This window comes from Monodelphis domestica, chromosome X, assembly GCF_027887165.1.
Source record: "Monodelphis domestica isolate mMonDom1 chromosome X, mMonDom1.pri, whole genome shotgun sequence".
NCBI classification, from domain to species: domain Eukaryota; kingdom Metazoa; phylum Chordata; class Mammalia; order Didelphimorphia; family Didelphidae; genus Monodelphis; species Monodelphis domestica.
Window position 1 is genome coordinate 75,333,697 of NC_077235.1, and position 16,338 is coordinate 75,350,034.

A 16,338-nucleotide genomic window follows, 5' to 3' on the forward strand; every position below is an offset into this window, starting at 1 on the left:
ATGAAATTAGTTATTGTTTCTATGATTTGTTTTTAACCTGCTCATTCTTTAGAATTGTTACTCTCCAATTTTTTTTACCTTGTAGTTCCCTGTTCTCTTATTACATATTATTTTTATATTGTGTTCTGAAAATGATGCATTTAATATTTAACTATAATGTGTTTGTCCCTTATATATGGTCAATTTTTGTAAAGGAACCACATATTGCTGAGAAGAAGATATACTCCTTTCTATTCCTGTTCAGTTCTCTCTAGATAGCCATCATATTTAACTTATCAAAAATTCTATTCATCTATTTCTTATTTATTTTTTGGTTGATTTAACTAGTTCTGAGAGGGGAAAATTGAAGTCCCCACTATTATTGTTTGTTATCTTTTTCCATTCATTTAGCTTTTCCTATAAAAATGTGGATGCTATAATATTTGGTGCATAGAGTTTTAATGTTGCTAATGCTTCATTATCTAGGGTACCTTTTAACATAATATGATTTCCTTATTTATCTTTTGATTTGATCTATTTTAGCTTTAACTTTGTCAGATATCATAATTACTATACCCACTTGCTGAAACATAGTATATTCTACTCTAGTCCTTTATTTTTACTCTGTCTCTCATTTTTAAGTGTGTTGTTTGCATGTTTTCACATGTCTAATTGTTATCATTTTGCTTGCCTTATCAGTGGGTGGATAAGTGGAGGAAAGTAGGGAGCGAATTTGGGACTCAAATTTTTAAAAGAAAAGAATGTTAAAAATAAAAAAGTAATAAATTGAGGGGGAGAAACCAACATATCAGCAAGGTACATGTGCATTGTTATAATATCCAAATACATAAAAAATTGAAAAAAGAAAACCTTCAAGATTATCAGAAGGTACACAATGAAAAGAAAATATGTCAGGACTGGGAAAATATTTACAATTTTGCATATTACGTAATACTTCCAGGTATCTTTCAAGATGGAAAGTTGGAAGTGGCTGAAAGCATAGAATTCAGAATTTTGTACAGGGAATAATTTCAACCTATGATTGTCTCAGTTTAGATTGGAAAAGGAAGCTAGACTATTAGATTGGAGAGGGAACTTAGAACCTAGAATGTGTAAGCTTTGAGGGAAAATTCAAATACAGAATCCTGAGAATGAAATTATAGAAACTGGAATGTCAGATTTTGAGGGGGTCCAGAATAGGGAGTATGGGAGATATTCAGAGGCTGAGACTGGAATTTGTCACAAGTATTGGGATTTTACCACACAGAATGACAGGATCTGGTATAGCCATAAAGAAGAGACTGAGAGAGGTAGGAGACCATTTAAAAGTAGGAATATTTGAGAGGGGGATTTCGTAGAACACAAAAGGTCAGAATTCGGAGTCTTAAGCAATAGCTGGAAAGGCTGTGACAATATAAATCCTTAGCTCTGTCACTGGCCTTAGAAAGGAAAACATCATAAATGGAAAGGATTTATTTTGAAATATCTTTTTTAGTGCACAAAATATTAGTCAGTTTTAGATAAATAAAAAAGAAAGTAGATTTTTATCTGAAATTAATAATTCATTCTTATATAATATATCCTAGCCAAGTGAGAACTCTTTAAAAAATAAATCACATCCATAACCGCACAGCCACATAGTATGGCAAAAATACTGACAAAACCCCCAGACACAATGAAAACAATGGATTTACATTTCCATTGATAAAAATTGTTCTCGATATGAATAATAATCAAAATAATTATCGTGTGTTTTTTGGAAAGCAGTGGTGCTTTGAATGAAAAGCAAGGCCTTCAAATGGGCAGACAATCTTGCCAGGTGCCAGAACAGTGCCTCATTCATCTGAAAATGATGAGGAAGAAAAGCAACAAGAGAACTCGTAATACTTCCCAGTCCCTTCATCAGGTAAGATAGATTTTGATATTCTTCTTAATGATCAAGATTATAGAGTAGTTTTGCAGGGGTGGCCGGGCAGGCAGTAGGTCTTAAGCTTCCTGCATGAAACAGAATAGGATTTGTTCTTTGAAAACATTGTAATGATAAAGCCAAAAGGTAGCTTGCTGAAATCAATAGAATTGAAAAAGTTAAAGGAACAAGAGAAGCACTGCAGGTCCTAGAAAGTTGTGACCAGGAACCTGTTACCCAGATTTGGAGTGTCCTTAGAACCTAGCCTGCCTGGCTTACAAGCTGATTTTCAGGTCACGGAGAACTTAGAATACAGACCTTCCTGGCTGCGACTGAAGTGAAGCCTCTGAATGTCAGAACTCAGATTGGACAGAGAAGCCCGAATAGGAGATCTGGAAGGAAACTTAGACCCGAGAATGTGTGCACTTGAGAGAAATAGCTGTTCCCAAATCCTGGACTGGAGAAGGTCTTAGAACCTCAATATTGGAGTTAGGAGAGCCTTTGGAACTGAGGAAATGGGAGAAATTCAGAGACTAAGCATGGCAAGGGTCAGAAGCAGTGGCATTTTAGTGCATAGAATATCAGACCTGGGAGTAGCCATGGAGAAGAGAATGAGAGAGAGAGAGAGAGAGAGAGAGAGAGAGAGAGAGAGAGAGAGAGAGAGAGAGAGAGAGAGAGAGAGAGAGAGAGAGAATGAGAGAGAGAGAGAGAGAGAGAGAGAGAGAGAGAGAGAGAGAGAGAGAGAGAGAGAGAGAGAGAGAGAGAGAGAGAGAGAGAGAGAGAGAGAGAGAGAGAGAGAGAGAGAGAGGAGAACACTGAGAAAGGGGGCTGTCAGAGGGAGGAGAGCCCATACGATGCGGCATATCAGAACTAGGAATGGCCTCAGTATCAGGATATGTCAACGCGGAAGGTGTCTGAGAAGACAAACCTTTTAGCTCTGGAGGGCCCCCCCAGAATGGAAAACCCCACAAATTGGATAGATTTTCTTCATGGGCCAGAATATTGGCTAGTTTAAAATAAATCTTTTGAAAAAGAAAACACATTTGGTGCATGAGAGTAATCATGTTTCCAATTTCATTTGTATTAACCAGTCCCGATATTGTAAAATAAATGAATAGATAAAAATCCCAAGGCATGGCCAAAAAGGTCTGGTATTTAATGGTGGCTGTATTTAATGGGTGACCAGCCCCCCCCCCCCAATTTCCACACCAAAACAAATGTAGCTTCTTCTTTGGTTGAGATGACTACTTATATATTAAAAATATCTGTATGATCTCTCATGTTTTATAATACACACACTATTCTGCTCCATGTTGAATCCTGTATCTTACATGTAAATACATCATACAATATATATTGTCAATGTCGTACTGTATCATATGGCATACATATGGACTATGAGTATTCTGCTATGTTGCTTGTCATCGAGAACATCTGCATGGACATGGCTTTATATTTCCATCCCACCCAAGGGCCTTTCTCGAGCACTGGGTTTAGATTATAGCAAAGCATCTTGCCTAACGGAGATCTCTTTCCACGGGGGAATGTGGATGGCTTAAAAAGGTCACAGTCAGAGTCTAACAAGAGGGGCTTTGCTGAGGCGGAAGAAAACTGTTCAGCCATTTCCGCAGGGCAAATGGGAGAAGGAGAGAAGAAATGAGGTCGGAGGACGCAGGAGGGAAGGTGAGAGGCCTCGGGTGTTTCTTCCTTCAAATTCCTCCTCCCCTGGGCCCCTGTCTTCAGGAGAAGGCAGGCGGGAGCAGAAGGGGGTGGGGGACAACAGCAGCGCTTTGGGGATGGACATAGTGCAGGGCAGCCTTGCTATGGGGGTCCCCCTGAAGGGGCGCCTCCAGGCAGGCCCCGATTCTCCTGCATGATCTCTCCTCGGAGAGGTACGCAGCCAGAGCAGGGGCTTGGACCCCCCAAAGAAAGCGAGTCTGAGCGGGAGGGAGGAGAGTGGCACAAGGCGCAGGACGGTTTTACTCAGGCAGCAGGAGGGGACTAGAAACGAAGAATTAAATGAAAGGCGGGCAAGGCCAGTGCAGTTCTCCTTGCCCACCCACTTCAAGCTCAGGAAAACCTGGGGCAAGGTGTGGCAAGAAGAAGGACTTGGACACAGGAATGGACAGAAGGGCTGGGCTGGGGCTGGGGAGGAGGAGGAGAGCCCCCCCCTCCCCTCAGGTCCCTGTTGTAAAAATAGACTTGAATCCAGGACTTCAATCCCCAGAAGTCCTTGCTACACTTCCCCAGAATGCTTTGTAATCTCACTGAATTCTCACCTGGGCTGAGAGCAAAACCATTATTTAAAGGGTCTCCGCCCATGGCAGGGGCTCTTCTCTTCCTAGCTCCACAGGCAAACAGACGGATCTCATGATGTGAGTGAAATTTGGGTGGGCCTCATGGCCCACCTAGCACGTGCTTCTCTTGCTTGTATTTTCTTTAATCCTTAACCTTTAATAAACCTCTAAAAATATAATACTCCTTGCAGAGAGAAACAAATTTCTACCTGCCTCAGTTTCCCAAAATTTAAATCTTAACACTGTTCTATTGAGAATATTATTAATAAATGAATTGGCTCCAAACCCCAGGCGTTAGAGATCCAGGGCAGGTTCTCCCTTTCTTGTTAGCAGACCCAAGTCCTGCCCATTTCTCATGAATTTGGAAAACTTTTCCTCTGTGGGTTTTGAAATTAATATACAGGAACTCAAGTATTATATTCATAAGATTTAGTAAAATAAAAAACTCGAGTAAAACCTGTGTGGGGAAGAAGAGAGGGAGGAGTCACAGCAAACTTAAATACAATCACGAAAAGGTCAGGATGCAGGAAAAGGATTCTAGGTAATGCAGAAAGGAATTTGGGGTATTGTAGTCTTAGGGGCTCAAGAATTTCTAACTATACACCTCTGAGCCATTTATTCCAATCTAATTTATTTACATATCGGTGAAGCTTTAAAAAAATCTTCAACCACCCAGATTGAATTAAAGCTCAGAAGTGAATGCATTGTTCGTGTTCATATTCATATTGGTGCTCTACAAAACAACTGGGAAAGAATCTGAGCTCTGGGAGTAGCTCTGGATATCATTTGGAAGAAGGGATATGAGAGTGAGCATCCTTTTTTTAATTCCATTTGAATAAGTTTATTTAGTCAATTTAGAACATTATTCCTTGGTTACAATAATCACATTATTTCCCTCCCTCCCTTCCACCCACTCTTCCTACAGCCAACCCACAATTTCATGGGGTATTACATGTGTCCTTGATCAGAACCCATTTCCATGTTGTTGGTGTTTACATTAGGATGTTCATTTAGAGTCTACATCCCCAACCATATTCCCTCAACTCATGTAATCAAGCAGTTGTTTTTCTTCTGTGTTTTTCCTCCCACAGTGTTTCCTCTGAATGTGGATAGTGGCTTTTCTTGTAGGTTCCTCTGAGTTGTTCAGGGTTATTGCATTGCCACTAATGGAGAAGTCCATTACATACGATTGTACCACAGTATATCACTCTCTGTGTACAATGTTCTCTTGGTTCTGCTCCTCTCACTCTGCATCTGGTTGGGCTGGGTGTACTCTGAGGCCAACACCTCCTGTAAGGCTGGAGCAAATATAGAGGATCTCCACAGCTCTGGCAAGGCTGCCAGCTCTATGCTCCCTCTCTAGCTCCTTCCCTGCCGTCTGTGTTCGATGTTTTGAGCTTGGCACAGCCCTGCCCGCAAGGTACACCCTCCAGACCAGCACCTTTGCCCGACTAAAAGTTCCCACTGCTGCTGGAGTCTCAGCACTCTAGGTCGGTTGGGTGGGGGGGAGGTGAGGGATCCTGGGACCTTCTTTCTGCCTTCCCCTTAAACCCAAGTGTTCTTGGATTCTGGATTTTGATGGGGCATATCTTTTGAATTGAGTCTAGCTGGAGGGTTCCTTGGCTCTGTCTTGTTGTTAGTTTTGATTTTCAGTCCCTTTGGAGCATTCAGTTTGTGATTGGTAAGGAAGGGTATTCAGAGCTCTGAACTTCTGCTCCTTCTAGGTCACCATCTTGACTCCGCCTCCTAGGAATATTCTTGTACATGTATTTTTCCTTATTATCTCTTTGGGGTACAAACCCAGCAGTGCTATGGCTGGATCAAATGGCGGACAGTCTTTTAGCACCCTTTGGGCATAGTTCCAAATTGCCCTCCAGAATGGTTGGATCAGTTCACAACTCCACCAGCAATGAATTAATGTCCCTACTTTGCCACACCCCCTCCAGCATTCATTACAATAAATATCTTAAGATCTATTAATCAGTCTGAAATTGCTAGTCTGAGACTCCCTTCAGGGTGGATTCTGGTGGGAACAAGGACAAGCTTTGGGGTCTCCATCTTTCAAGCTCTTAGATTCTATGGAGAGCCATAGCCCTTCCCGGAGCAGGCTTTAGGGCTAATTTTATTTTGGAGGCTGAGAGTCCCAAGACAGGAGACTAGGCCTACATTTCTTTACTAAGTCTGTCCAGACTCTAATACCAGCATCTGGATGTCTCAACCCTAGTTCAAGCTTAACCTTCCCCTTTCCTCAGAGGGTATGGAGAAGCTGGTGCTGCCTCTCAAGTCCTAACAACCCCCTTCTACACTCCCCAGAGCCACTGTGCTGGTACTGAATTCACTTCAATCACAGGTTCCATCCCCTTCCCCTAAGCAGGACAGGGTTCCAAGGGCCACACATAAGCCCCAGGCTCACTGCATTCCTTTTGCTTGAAAGGGCTGAAACAAGAAATTTCTAAGTGAACAGGGCATCCCTGTTGACTCAACAGCTGCCCTGGCCTGCCCAGCACCTGATAACGGGCTTAACTGGAAGAGGTGAGAGCAAAAGGTTTGATTTTGTGTGATCTTCCATAGCTTAGCGTGGCCCTCTCCCTTTTCTCAAAGTTTATCACTACCACCTCTTGGGCCACAAGGAGGTCAGACAGCCTGATCTGACCCAGCTCCACATCTAGGTGCTTCCATGAACCACCCCTCTCATTCCTGGCTCATTCCTCACACTCCCTCCCCACCACCAGGAGATGTTTAGGCCATTTTTACAATTGCAGCTTCTCTTACCTTTGAGGTAGGCCTTAAGGTCTGGGGCACAGCCTAGAAATATTCCTAGGAAGTCAAACCTATGAGAAACATCAGACCATCCACTCCAGCTCCCAGAGGGGCAAAATGATTTGCCTGGGGTCATAATGGCAGAACAGGGCCTGGAACCCAGGCCTCAGTTTCAGGGGGATCGAATCTGGGCTCCTACAATCCTAGAAGATAGTTGGGGGCACTGCTGGAGGGGCCTTTCAGGCTACTGGCAGCCTTTAGTTAATGGGTTGGTGGGGAGAAATGAAAAGAAGAAAGAAAATCCCAGCAACTTACCTTCTAAATAAATGGGAATTCAATATTTAAAAAAAACTAAAATATAAAGGTAAAATTTTAATATGAGCTCGTCATTGACCCAATTTAATTTATATTGCCTAGTAAAGCTTAAAAAAAACCAACCAAACCAAAAAAACTTCATACTTGACCACATAGTGCTGAATATTTTTTGCTCAGCCAAACCGTATCCCCCTGCTAAAATTACAAAAACCTAACTCCACCCTGCCCCACGCAATGCCCTGTATTTCCTTCTTTGATAAGGACTGCTATTGCTATTGATAATGAAAGCAAACTATTGGGGGGAAAAACTCCAAGGTATTACCTAGCAAGGTATCATGTATTACACGTAGATTTGCCCCAAATCAGACACATGTCCATCGTCTCAATCATACAATTAGTAAAACCTTGAAAAATTACTTTATAAATCATAGGATGGGGGTGGCTTTAGAACTAAGAATTTCATGCCTTCAAAGGCCCTTACGGCACCTATCATCTGGCCTTCCAAATAGTATTATCTGTGGGAATGTTGGAGATGGCTAAGAGCTTAAACTACAGAACTTCCTAGCTGAGGGGTTAAATCTTGCCCCTGAATATACAAATGAAGAATGAAGAGGGAGGCCAGGATTTTAGGTCAGGGAGGGCAGTTAGAACCTATAATGTCTGAGCTTGAAGGAAATTCTGAATCTAAAATCCGTAGCTGGAGTGTCAGCTTTGGGAAGGACTAGACTTGAGTAAGTTGGAGATGTTCTGGGGCTGAGAATGGAAATTGTTAGAAGCAGGGAATGTGAGCCTTTGGGAATAGCCATGGAAAAGAGAAAGAGAGAAGTGAGAACTTAGAAGAAGGGATATCTGAGCAAGAAAGCCTGTATAACTGAGAAGATCAGATCTTGGAGTGTCTACAAAATTATAATATTTGATAGCTAGAAGGGTTCAGAGAATAGAATTCATCTTCTTTGGAAGGGGCCTCAGAATGGAAAATTTCATAAATTGCAAAGATTTTCACATATTCTTGGTAAGGCTAAATATTGACCAATTCTAGATAATTTAAAAAACAATAAGAATGTAAATTTTTATGTGAGATCATTTATTAATTCCAGTTTAATTTATATTATTCATGGATGATGCTTAAAACAAAAACAAACAAGTGACATCTTCAACCACTGTCAAAAGGGTTTGGAAAGACTATTGTCTAATTTTCAGCCAAAAAACTCCACTAAAACCTGAACACTGAGAGAAATATAATTCCTTGTGGATCCTTCTTTGTAAAGACTACTGTTAATGACAATGAAGGTACTCTTGTATTTTGGGATATAAAAGTAAGATGTTACTTAGGAATTAAAAGAATGATGACATATTTCAAAATAAGTATATCAGAAAGACCCATGTTCTTTGTTATGATAATCAAATCAATAATAAAATAAAAAAGTAAACTTTATACATCATAATGGCTTTAGAACCAAAAATTTCATGTCTTAGAAGGTCCTTAGAAACCAAATGTCTGGGCTTCTAGGTACCATTCAAGATGGAAAATTGGAGGTAGGTGAGAGCTTAAAATACAGAATTTCCTAGCTAGAAGGTAAATCATGCTTTTGAACATTTCAATGTGGGATAGAATGTGAAGCCTGAATATTAAAACAGAGAGGTGACTTCCGGTCAAGATGGTGGCTTAGAGAAAGCTAAAGTTCAGATCTCCGGAAACCCTTCCTTACCGATCTCAAACTATGGGCTCTTAGGGCACGGAAATTCAAAATGAAAAACAACATAGACCCCGGGAATCCTCCTCCTGGACCTGGATCAAAAGGTACGGCCCCCCCAAAAGCCAGAACCCGAGATCACTCGGACCTAAGGGGTAGGCAGAAGGAAGGTCGCAGGACCCATCCCCCCCAACCAAGAGCGCTGAGTCCGAGGCAGCAGAGGGAACCTCAGAGCCTCAGGGCCGGCTATTCTGAAGGCCTCTTCCTGAAAACAACCTGACTCAGTTGCGGGGGCACCCAACACAGACAGCAGGGAAACAGAAGGGGGGGGGCAACCTGAAGCCCCCTGGGTGGATCCTTCCATCTGAGTCTCAAGGAAGGTCCCTGCCTCAGGGCATACTCACTCCAACCCAGTGGAAGTTAATCCTATCAGGAGCCCTCTGAGCTCCAGGAAGCCACAGCCCCTCCCCCCTCAGAGTGCTGGGTCTTCTGGCCGGCAAAGGCATTGAAACACCTCGCGGAGAGTGCCAAGCCAGGCTCAGAACGTGGAAGTAAGGCAATGGAGAAGCATCGGGAGGGAACTGAGGAGAGCAGTAACACCAAAACACCAGCAAATTCCTGGCATCCCCGGGAAAACAGAACAGCTACGGAGAACGAACAGTTTGCCTGGGGCTAAAACCTCTGAACACCAGACAGAGATAAGAAAAGCTACTCCTCCCCACTTAGATAGAGATGGCAAACAGCACAGAAGCACAAAAGCCTCAACAGTCCAAGAAAAACAAGAAGAAAGGGGCAACTTTGGACACATTTTATGGAGCAAAAATGCAAAATACAGAGGAGATAGAAAAGGAAACACAAGAAAATGCTCCAAAACCTTCCAAAGGAAATGGAAACTCTCCACAAACCCATGAAGAATTTGAATCGGAAATGATCAAAAAGATGGAAGCCTTCTGGGAGGAAAAGTGAGAAACAATGCAAAAGAAATTCACGCATCTACAAAACTGGTTTGACCAAAGTGAAAAGGAAAACCAGGCTTTAAAGGTCAGAATTAGGCAGCTGGAAGAAAATGAGCAAGAATTAATAAAGCAAAGCCAAAAGACCAAGAAATTAGAAGAGAACATAAAATATCTCACTGACAAGGTCATAGACTTGGAAAATAGAGGGAGAAGAGACAATTTAAGAATAATTGGACTACCAGAAAAGCCAGAAATAAACAGTAAACTCAACATCGTAATACAAGATATAATCAAAGAAAATTGCCCAGAGTTCCTAGAACAAGAAGGCAATACAGGCACTGAGAGTTCACAGAACGCCCTCTACGCTAAATCCCCAAAAGACAACTCCCAGGAATGTAATTGCCAAATTCCAAAGCTTTCAAGCAAAATAAAAAATCTTACAAGAAGCCAGAAAAAGACAATTTAGATATAAAGGAATGCCAATCAGGGTCACACTGTAAAGATTAAAATTTAGGGGAGACCGGGGAGACTGAGGCAGGTAGAAATTCGTTTCTCTCTGCAAGGAGTATTATATTTTTTAGAGGTTTATTGAAGATTAAGGATTAAAGAAAATACAGGATAAGAAACACGTGTCCAGGCCATAGAGTGGCCTAGACACAACCTCACCTACATTATGAAAAAAAGCCACACCTGCCCCAAAATGGAAGTCCAAGAGCCAAGAGCCCCTCAAAAGCCTTTGAATCAGCTTAAATACCTTCTCGATCTCGGCCCGGGTGAGATTACAAGGCATTTTGGGGAAGTGGAGCAAGGAATTGTGGTGGTTGTAGTCCTGTATTCGAATCTAGTTTTTAAAACACAAAACCTTGCAAGTTCCACTCTGAATGATCGTAAGGCATGGAACATGATTTTCAGAAAGGCAAGAGAGCTGGGCCTTCAACCAAGAATCAGCTACCCATCAAAACTGACTATATACTTCCAAGGGAAAGTATGGGCATTCAACAAAATAGAAGATTTCCAAGTTTTTGCAAAGAAAAGACCAGAGCTCTGTGGAAAGTTCGATACTGAAAACAAAGAGCATGCAATACCTGAAAAGGTAAATATTAAGGAAAGGGAAAAGGAGAAAAATGTTCTTTTTCTTTTACTCAAACTCTCTTCTATAAGGACTACATTTATATCAATCTATGTATATTAATATGTGGGGAAAATGTAATGTGTAAATATGGGGAAAAGAAAAGCCAAATAGAATAATCTTTCTCACACAAAGATTCACATGGGAAGGGGAGGGGAAGAAAACTCCTATAAGAAGGAGAGGGAGAGAGTTTTTACTTAAACCTTACTCTCAGGGAAATCAACTCTGAGAGGGAAGAATATCCAGATCCATTGGGATCTTGAATTCTATCTTACCCAACAAGGGTAGGGAGAAGGGAAAACCAAGGGGGGGTTGGGGGGAGGGAACACAAAAAAGGGAGGAAGATGAGGGGGGAGGGGGAGGAACAAAAAGGGAGGGACTAGAAAGGGAAATATATCAAGGGAGGGGACAAGGGGGACTGATTTAAAATAAATCACTGGATTAAAAAGTTAGAGCTGAAGAAGAAAGGTTAGAATTAGGGAAGGATATCAAAATGCCAGGGAGTCCACAAGTGACAATCATAACTTTGAACGTGAATGGGATGAACTCACCCATGAAATGTAGACAAATAGCAGAATGGATTAGAATCCAAAACCCTACCATATGTTGTCTCCAAGAAACACACATGAGGCGGGTAGACATCCACAAGGTCAGAATTAAAGGATGTAGTAAGACCTTCTGGGCCTCAACTGACAGAAAGAAGGCAGGAGTGGCAATCATGATATCTGATAAAGCCAAAGCAAAAATAGACCTGATCAAAAGGGATAGGGAAGATAATTATATTTTGTTAAAAGGGACTTTAGATAATGAGGAAATATCACTAATCAACATGTATGCACCAAATAATATAGCACCCAAATTTCTAATGGAGAAACTAGGAGAATTGAAGGAAGAAATAGACAGTAAAACCATATTAGTGGGAGACTTGAACCAACCATTATCAAATTTAGATAAATAAAAAAATAAATAAGAAAGAGGTGAAAGAAGTGAATGAAATCTTAGGAAAATTAGAATTAATAGACATATGGAGAAAAATAAATAGGGACAAAAAGGAATACACCTTCTCAACACCACATGGCACATTCACAAAGATTGACCATACATTAGGTCACAGAAACATGGCACACAAATGCAGAGAAGCAGAAATAATAAATGTAGCTTTTTCAGATCACAAGGCAATAAAAATAATGATCAGTAATGGTACATGGAAAACCAAATCAAAAACTAATTGGAAATTAAACAATATGATACACCAAAATCATTTAGTTAGAGAAGAAATCATAGAAACAATAATTTCATCGAAGAAAATGACAACGGCGAGACATCCTTTCAGACCTTTTGGGATGTAGCCAAAGCGGTAATCAGAGGTAAATTCATATCCCTGAGTGCATATATTAACAAATTAGGGAGAGCAGAGACCAATCAATTAGAAATGCAAATAAAAAAACTCAAAAGCTATCAAATTAAAACCCCCCAGCAGAAAACCAAACTAGAAATCCTAAAAATTAAGGGAGAAATTAATAAAATTGAAAGTGATAGAACTATTGATTTAATGAATAAGACAAGAAGCTGGTACTTTGAAAAAACAAACAAAATAGACAAAGTACTGGTTAATCTAATTTAAAAAAGGAAAGAAGGAAAGCAAATTAACAGCATCAAAGATGAAAAGGGGGACATCACCTCCGATGAAGAGGAAATTAAGGCAATCATTTTGCCCAATTATATGGCAATAAATACACCAATTTAGGTGATATGGATGAATATATACAAAAATACAAACTGCCTAGACTAACAGAAGAAGAAATAGAATTCCTAAATAATCCCATATCAGAAAATGAAATCCAACAGGCCATCAAAGAACTCCCTAAGAAAAAGTCCCCAGGGCCTGGAGGATTCACAAGTGAATGCTATCAAACATTCAGAGAACAGTTAATCCCAATACTATACAAATTATTTGACATAATAAGCAAAGAGGGAGTTCTACCAAACTCCTTTTATGACACAAACATGGTACTGATTCCAAAACCAGGCAGGTCAAAAACAAAGAAAGAAAATTATAGACCAATCTCCCTAATGAATATAGATGCAAAAATCTTAAATAGGATACTAGCAAAAAGACTCCAGGAAGTGATCAGAAGGGTCATCCACCATGATCAAGTAGGATTTATACCAGGGATGCAGGGCTGGTTCAATATTAGGAAAACCATCCATATAATTGACCACATCAACAAGCAAACCAACAAGAACCACATGATTATCTCAATAGAAAAAGCCTTTGATAAAATACAACATCCATTCCTATTAAAAACACTAGAAAGCATAAGAATAGAAGGATCGTTCCTAAAAATAATAAACAGTATATATCTAAAACCATCAACTAATATCATCTGCAATGGGGATAAACTAGATGCATTCCCAATAAGATCAGGAGTGAAACAAGGATGCCCATTATCACCTCTACTATTTGACATTGTACTAGAAACACTAGCAGTAGCAATTAGAGAAGAAAAAGAAATTGAAGGCATCAAAATAGGCAAGGAAGAGACCAAGTTATTGCTCTTTGCAGATGACATGATGGTCTACTTAAAGAATCCTAGAGATTCAACCAAAAAGCTAATTGAAATAATCAACAACTTTAGCAAAGTTGCAGGATACAAAATAAACCCGCATAAGTCATCAGCATTTCTATATATCTCCAACACAGCTTAGCAGCAAAAACTAGAAAGAGAAATCCCATTCAAAATCACCTTAGGCAAAATAAAATACCTAGGAATCTATCTCCTGAGACAAACACAGGAACTATATGAACACAACTACAAAACACTCTCCACACAACTAAAACTAGACTTGAGCAATTGGAAAAACATTAACTGCACATGGGTAGGATGAGCCAATATAATAAAAATGAACATTCTACCCAAACTTATTTATCTATTTAGTGCCATACCCATGGAACTCCCCAAAAAATTCTTTACTGATTTAGAAAAAATCATAACAAAGTTCATTTGGAATAACAAAGGAACAAGGATATCCAGGGAAATAATGAAAAAAAACCACAAATGATGGGGGCCTTGCAGTCCCAGACCTCAAACTATATTACAAAGCAGCAGTCATCAAAACAATTTGGTACTGGCTAAGAGACAGAAAGGAGGATCAGTGGAATAGACTGGGGGCAAGCGACCTCAGCAAGACAGTATACGATAAACCCAAAGATCCCAGCTTTTGGGACAGAAATCCACTATTTGATAAAAACTTCTGGGAAAATTAGAAGACAGTATGGGAGAGATTAGGAATTGATCAACACCTCACACCCTACACCAAGATAAATTCAAAATGGGTGAATGACTTAAACATAAAGAAGGAAACCATAAGTAAATTGGGTAAACACAGAATAGTATACATGTCAGACCTTTGGGAGGGGAAAGGCTTTAAAACCAAGCAAGACATAGAAAGAATCACAAAATGTAAAATAAATAATTTTGACTACATCAAATTAAAAAGGTTTTGTACAAACAAAACCAATGTAACTACAATCAGAAGGGAAACAAACAACAAATTGGGAAAAAATCTTCATGTAAACCTCTGACAAAAGTTTAATTTCTCAAATTTATAAAGAGCTAAATCAATTGTACAAAAAATCAAGCCATTCTCCACTTGATAAATGGGCAAGGGATATGGATAGGCAGTTTTCAGATAAAGAAGTCAAAACTATTAATAAGCACATGAAGAAGTGTTCTAAATCTCTTATAATCGGAGAGATGCAAATCAAAACAACTCTGAGGTATCACCTCACACCTAGCAGATTGGCTAACATGACAGCAGAGAAAAGCAGTGAATGTTGGAGGGGATGTGGCAAAGTAGGGACATTAATTCATTGCTGGTGGAGTTGTGAACTGATCCAACCATTCTGGAGGGCAATTTGGAACTATGCCCAAAGGGCGATAAAAGAAAGTCTACCCTTTGATCCAGCCATAGCACTGCTGGGTTTGTACCCCAAAGAGATAATGGGGAAAAAGACTTGTACAAGAATATTCATAGCTGCGCTCTTTGTGGTGGCCAAAAATTGGAAAACGAGGGGATGCCCATCAGTTGGGGAATGGCTGAACAAATTGTGGTATATGTTGGTGCTGGAATTCTATTGTGCTAAAAGGAATAATAAAGTGGAGGAATTCCATGGAGACTGGAATGACCTCCAGGAAGTGATGCAGAGCGAGAGGAGCAGAATCAGGAGAACATTGTACACAGAGACTAATACACTGTGGTATAATCAAAAGTAATGGACTTCTCCATTAGTGGCGGCGTAATGCCCCTGAACAATCTGCGGGGATCTAGGAGAAAAATACTATCCATAAGCAGAGGACAAACTGTGTAGTGGCGGTGTAATGTCCCTGAACAATCTGCAGGGATCTAGGAGAAAAACACTATCCATAAGCAGAGGATAAACTGTGGGAGTAGAAACACTGAGGAAAAACAACCGCCTGACTACAGCGGTTGAGGGGACACGACAGAGGAGAGACTCTAAACGAACCCTCTAATGCAAATACTAACAACATGGCAATGGGTTCAAATCAAAAACACTTGTGATACCCAGTGGAATCACGCATTGGCTATGGGCGGTGGGGGGGAGGAAAAGAAAATGATCTTTGTCTTTAATGAATAATGCTTGGAAATGATCAAATAAAATATTTAAAAAGAAAAAAGAAAATAGAAAAAAAACAGAGAGGTGTTCTTAGAACCTAGAATATCTAAGTTTCAATAAAATTTCTAATCCAGGGCTGGTTGATACTATAGAAACTGGAATGTCATCGTTGGGACAGATTCAAACATGCAGTATAGGAGATAGGGACTGATATTGACAATTGTCAGGCACAGTGGGAATTTAACCCACATTATGTCAGACCTAGAGTAGCCATGGAGAAGAGCTTGATAAAGTACAGAGAGTTTTTAGAAGAAGGGATATCCAAGCAAGAAAAGCTCTTAGAATACAATATGTTAGGCCTGGTGTATCCCCAAAAAGTTCATATGCAGCTCCTGAGAGGACTTGGAGAACCTAGATCCATGTTGGTGAACCTATGGAATGCATGCCAGATGAGGCTGTTCCCCTCCCCTTCTCCACCTCACCTGAGGACATTTATTTCTTTAATTTTTAACCCCTTACCTTCCATCTTAGAATGAGTACTGTGTATTGGTTCCAAGGCAGAAGAGTGGTAAGGGCTAGGCAATGGGGGTGAAGTGAGTTGCCCAGGGTCACACAGCTGGGAAGTGTCTGAGGTCAGATTTGAACTTGGGACCTCCAGTCTCT

General features: G+C 40.4%; 1 long non-coding RNA gene across 1 annotated transcript in view; it reads left to right on the top strand.

The window, feature by feature from the left end:
• Positions 1-1,742: 1,742 nt before the first annotated feature.
• Positions 1,743-16,338, top strand: part of LOC103101359 (uncharacterized) — a 179,255-nt gene continuing 164,659 nt past the window's right edge. Inside the window, exon 1 of the long non-coding RNA XR_008914431.1 lies at positions 1,743-1,885. This is a non-coding gene — a long non-coding RNA (uncharacterized LOC103101359). The remainder of the gene's footprint in view (positions 1,886-16,338) is intronic.